Below are 6,107 nucleotides of genomic sequence, written 5' to 3' on the forward strand. Positions count from 1 at the left end.
TACAGTAACTGTTCACATTTTGAAAAACAATTTTTATCTGACTAATGTTGGTGACCATACTATAAAAATCATCAGGGTCAAAATATGGATATCCGATTAAACATGTTCTGAAAGGGTCAATGGCAGAAGCAAGACTCAAACAAAACGAATCTTGGCCAGTTTAGTTCTCCCATGTAACCCCACATATTTGTTCTGACATCAATTTTTGTTAAGTCTGCTATCACTAGTGTTAACACATTTATCAAAATCCACATTAATAACAGCCACATCGTGGTAGCCTAATGGCATTCTCTTCTTTTAGTTTTACGTTTCCACGCAAACCTTTTTGCAGAATTTGTTTTAGTTCTTTCCCATAATGGGGCAGGGACTGTCCAAATGTAAGGCACGAATAAAACTCTAGCACATTCAGTGTTAACCAACTCGACATCAAAGGCCTGCTGCTGGAGCTGATCTGTTAAGTCCAAACAAGCTGTGGCTAGCCTTTCCACTCTGTTTTTTGGCAATTCTTCTACAGTGTCCACTCTCTCCACAACGATAACATGGTCCCATGTTCTGAATGATTTTTTTCTTTTCTGGCATTTTGTTAGTAACAGCAGCAACTACTGTTTTTTCTTTTTCTGCTAGTAAAACACCTTTTACAGCAGAGGCAATCATAGCTGCTTGGGCACTCTGTTCTGCCCTGGAAGCACTTAGTAGCATTTCATCAACAGGAGCTCCATTTGGTAAACCTGCTAATATAGTCCTTGTTCTGATATTGGCATTTTCAAAAGCTAACCACCGAAACATAGTCTTCAATTTCATCCGGTAAGTCCCCTTGATCTTTTATAGCTTGAGATAGTCGACCAATACAGGCACCGTATGGTTCTGTAACTCCTTGTCGAACAGCCGCAAATGGAGCTGTTTTTTTCACTTCAGGAATCTGCAGAAGAGCCCGGTGGGCTAGCTGTTGTGACATTTGGTGAAAAATTGGAGGGAAAGTCACCTGTACGGCCGTGGTGGCATATGCGCCCTGACCTGTTAACATATCTACAGTCACAGCATAAAATGGATCGTTCTGATCACGTTGATGCTTATTTAGTTCAGTAATTACAAGTTGTTTCCCTGTTCTTTCCCAAATTAAATATTGAGAAGGAGTCAATAAAAGTGAAGCAATGTTCTGACAATCAGCAGGAGCCATCAAATCTGCTGTAAATATATATTTTCTAATGTTCTTTGCTACTTCTGATTTTAATCCATAAGTGGGTACTGTTTGTTTTGCTTGCTGTAAAATCTTCCAATCATGTGGTTCCCACTTCCCGACTCCCCCTTCAATGACCACGGGGCAGGCTAAAGATCCAACTGTCTGCCAGTCTCCTTCTAAAATAGCATCTCGGACTGCTCCAGTCCATCGTCGCTGCACAGGATCAGTGTCGGAGGTTGGATAGGATGGAGGTCGTTGTATAGTCGGAGCTGCATTTGTTGTGGTGGTTGGTGGTGGCAGTGGTGCTGGTGGTGCAGAAGGAAGTGCAGGGCCTGAGTTGGAGTGCCACCAAGTGGTAGATTTTAAAGAGTCCTTTTTTGTGTCAGTACAGGGATGTAGCTCCTCCAGCTTTTTCATTAGTTGATGTAACAGTTGGTCATTTTCTAAATCGCCTGCAGCAGGAGCTGTTGGAGGCGTGTTACTGCCAGAGTCGTTGGATGATGACCAAGAAGAGGAGGAGGAGTGTGAAACTGGAAGGAACGAATATAATCGTGGGTGGCAACTAGATCCGCTTTGCTCCGCCTCTTCTTTTGTAATCTCCCTCATCTGAGGGGCAATCTCTTTCACTTCCGCTTCACTCTCAGTTGAAACTGAAACTTTACTGCTGGTACCACCCCCTTCTGCACGAGATGCAACTTCTGCTGCGGATGCAGCAACAGAACCCGACATACCACGAACAGGCAGCTTAGTGACATCGAGACCAAAAAATTTCGCTACCCGACGACGTGGGGTGGTTGCTTTATTTACTTCTGCTTTATCTGGTTGTAACGCCTCTATTGCTGCAGCGGCCACCTTCCACTCAGCTTTCATCTCTTGTCAAGCATTAGTCACTTCCCGCCACACCGATCCAAGTTCCTTTGCTTTTTTTCCTGCTTTTCCACCCTCTATAGTAAAATTCCACAGTAAATCTCCTACAGCCCTCCATTCGGAGGGATTAAATAACCTAGAGGCGCTGAGGCAAAGCTGTTGCTCCTGCGCCCATTGCACCAAGTCTTTTAGCTTGGACTGGCTCATATCACTACCGCTCTTAGAGAGGATACTTGTGAGGAGCCATATCGCTGCTTCCACTTCTTGTGCCATAGCAGCTTACCTTCGCAGAGGACAGCCTGCAGAACCGTCTCCTAACTCCAGAAGTGCGTCTATGTGCCGGCTTCTGTGTTCCTCTGCGCCACTTCTATCAAAGTTCTCCGTTCATCGCCATGTCTCGGTCGATGTGTTAAGAATAACGAGGTCCCTGTTCGGGCGCCATCTGCCGATGGATAGAGCCCGGGTATCAAGAATAATACCAATGTGGTTTGCAAGCTTGATCCAATTTTATTAAGTACAAAGCATCTTATATACTGTTAGAGAGTGACTATGCGAAGGCAAACAAACTGTGATTGGTTCTGTGCTACAGTCCACACGATATAATTCATCTTTCATTGGTACAACGTAAGAAGCACATGTGAGAGGCATGAGCTGTGGACCTCCTACTTGAGGTTTCAACATCACACCTTATCTCTAGTTAAAAGAATTTGCTGAACAATAGCTCTCTATGCAGTGGCAAGGCAGAGAGGAATGCTGAACAACAGTTCTTTATACAGAGGCAAACAGAAGAGAATTGTTCATTTCAGTATCAAGGACCATGTGACCGTTATCTTCAACAATTTCTCCACAACAGTACAGACTGGAATTTCTGGGGGGGTTGTTTAGCACATGAGCTGAGGAAGGTGACAGCCCCACCTAGAGGGGAAAACAGGACTGCAACGTTTGTCTTAAGAGCACCACACAAGCCAACTCTCTTTGTGAGAAAAAATTTCCCTTTGTGCCAGTATTACACAGAAGAAGGTCTGAATTTATTTTTATAAAACTGGAGAAGAAAACTTTCAATACAGTTCTGCCTGAACCAAGGAGGAGGTCCCAGCCGCCTCCAGCTGACTGGCGGGAACACTGGTTTGCAGGAGGTGAGGGTGAGCCAAGTGCCACAAGCAGTTGCTGCCTTCAGGAGGGATTTACATTCATGAAAAAGCAGGGCGGGTGCATCCCCAAAACACTCATCCCTGGAGACAGCAGAAACTGCAAGTGGGTCTGTTGCTTTCACAAAGCTGGCAAATTTCTTTTTTTGCACTTGTTCCATGCCAGAAAATTACCTATTTGGGATTTTTTTTTTTTTTCCAAAGAACTGTAAAAGAATGGACTGCACTTGCTTTGGGATGAATGTCATGGTTTGTTCATGAATGAGGCAAAGAACCACTACTTGTCTGGATTTAGGTCTGGTCTTAATGCCACTACAGGGTGGTTTTTCTTTCACTTTGCTAACCCGTTGAACAGAAATCGATGCCTTTTGCATGTACTCTGGAATGACCGATGTACCTCTTTGTAACGTGCAATCACTCTTCAAGAGCAAAACTTTTAACTCACGTTTTCATTCATGAGGGGCAACTACATGACCTTTTATTTTAAAAGTGGGTATTGAGAGGAGATAGCCGGGTCTTAAACATTACCCCAACCACCCAGAGATTTTGATACACTCGTAGCATTATTATGGGTCATCTACAGGCACCTGCCTTGCTCTTGATGTATGTCTATTAATGAGTTTCCTGACATGGTACATCCTTTCAGCTGCAATAAAGAATTCAGGTGGAATGTTATCATCTGTTCTCTGTGAAACTTTAAAGAACTTATTTCTTGAGTCTGGTCCCAGAATACAGCCTTCCTTGAAAGGATAGTTAGAAGTTTTATTTGTAAAAGCCATAAATGAGACATTGGAATGTAAGCAGCTCTTACTGAATAGGCTCTCTTTGAGATACATTCGTCTGACTTAAAACAAACTCAAATACTTAATTATATACATGCCTGGGTCTTTTTTTTCCCCCACTGGTTCTGTAGCAGAGATTTTCAAAACTGTGCGCAATTAGCGATAATCTCATGACGCAGTGTTTGCTTTACTATGTTCTGTGTGAAGTTTTATCACCTCTGTTTACAAGTAGCACCATGTAGGTCCTAGTCTGAATAGTTTAAGATCTCCCACTGTTTCCCTGTTAGGAGGGCGAAGGAAGCAAGTTTGTAACTGAGCCTTAAACTTTGCCCAGAGTTAGGATAAGATTACCACAGAAGTTCAGTTTTCTTTGCGTTTCAGTGTAAGCGTGCACTGATGTCTGTGCAGTACCATTTGCAAAGCACAGCACTGCTCACTCAGAGGGGGTATGTCTGTACTAAGCTGAAAGGTGAATGTTCTTGATTTTAAAATTACACCCTCCAAAATGTTGTATATGAAAAAGATTTTTTAATTGCTTACCTGTAATCTTTATACACTAAGTATATAAACTTTTTTTCCACTAATATTTGCCTGGAGTCAATCTGTTTTCTTCTCTTAAGACTTTATTACTGCATGTCAGTTGTGGGGTTTTTTTCCTACCTCACACCACTTCCCTCACTGTCACTCTTTCCAACTTCATCACTTTCACCGTTTTAACTGTTCTCAACTTCTTTCAGCTCCCACAACTCATCTCCCCTGCCACCTAGAGAACTTGAAATGCTATATTTTAGCCGTAACCCTTCAGCTACAACCTTCCTATACCTTTTTTTTACTCTACAGTCGTGCATTTTCTTTTGAATTCCTGAAAGTTTCTATGAGGACGGCTTCTGTGTTTCTTCCGCACAGTGGCTGGAAGGGCTGTCCAAGTAAAACAGTCTCTCACCCATGGAGGGGCAGCAGCTCACCACGAGCTATACATAGTCCAGTCACACTTTGCAGGAGTGCAGCAAGCTTGCTGAGAGCTCCAGGGCAAAGCAAAAGCCATCCCAGTGCATCAGTCATGCACACCAACCCGAGCCTGGCGCCTCAGTTTGCGCAGGCAGGGCCAGCGGACAGGGCGCAGCCCATCTCCTGGGTCTGGAACTTATCCGAGCCAGTTTCATCTTATGTCCTCCACGAGTAGAATGAACCATGGTCTCCGCTCGCGTCAAAACCACCACCAGAACGAATGTGGCGACCCAGACGGAGCTGCCACACAAACATGCAGCGGTGCAGGTCCCAGGCTGCAGGGAGTGCCTGAGCCTGCCAGTCCTGCCGGAGGGCAGCAGTGACATCACCCGCGTGCGCTGCCACCAGCTGGGTGACCTGCTCAGCCTGGTGGCAGAACTCAGAGTAGAAGTTGAGAGATTAAGAAGTATAAGGGAGTGTGAAAGGGAATTGATTTGGTGGAGTAGCACCTTGGCACCTCTAAAGCAACAGGAGCAACTGGAGGCCCCAAATGAGGCAGGCAATGAAAACAATAGGCCACTCAAGATAGGAAAACAAAACAATACTTAAGATCTTTTGAACCAAGTGGCAGCAGGCTGAGAGTTGGCTGTGATGGAGCCATTTCCTCCCCTTAACTGCTCCCAGCTCTACAAACCACTTCTTGGTCTTGCCTTGCATGTACAGCTGCATGGCTCAGGGTACTAAGAATGGGATACAGGAGCTTCTGGTTGGTCATCGGTCCAGCTTCATACAAACCAGTGGCAAAGCCGCCCTCTGAACCAGGCCGAGTACTCAGCTCCATTCTGCACCCTGATTCTATAACCTCCTCTAACACGAGGGGGTATTAAGAATTATGGTGGCAAAGCGTGTGTGCAGGTGGAGTTCTATCCCAGATTCAAACAAAGGTAAACGACCAACAACACTGCAAATAACAAATAAAGCACAGTCCTAACCAAGCACATGATAAAGGCAACAGTAACAACAACACTATCAATTAAGAGTATTTTAAGCAGACATATTCAAACAAAATGTGTCCCAGGCTGGGCCGAGGGATGTGCTTCCAGCCTTTGGGAACTGGGGGGAGAAGGTGGTTGTTCACACGAACAGATACAACTGCAAGACGGTTTACACGGACGCTTACAG

Source organism: Athene cunicularia (assembly GCF_003259725.1).
Source record: "Athene cunicularia isolate RWA chromosome 8 unlocalized genomic scaffold, athCun1 chr8_part1, whole genome shotgun sequence".
Lineage (NCBI taxonomy): Eukaryota > Metazoa > Chordata > Aves > Strigiformes > Strigidae > Athene > Athene cunicularia.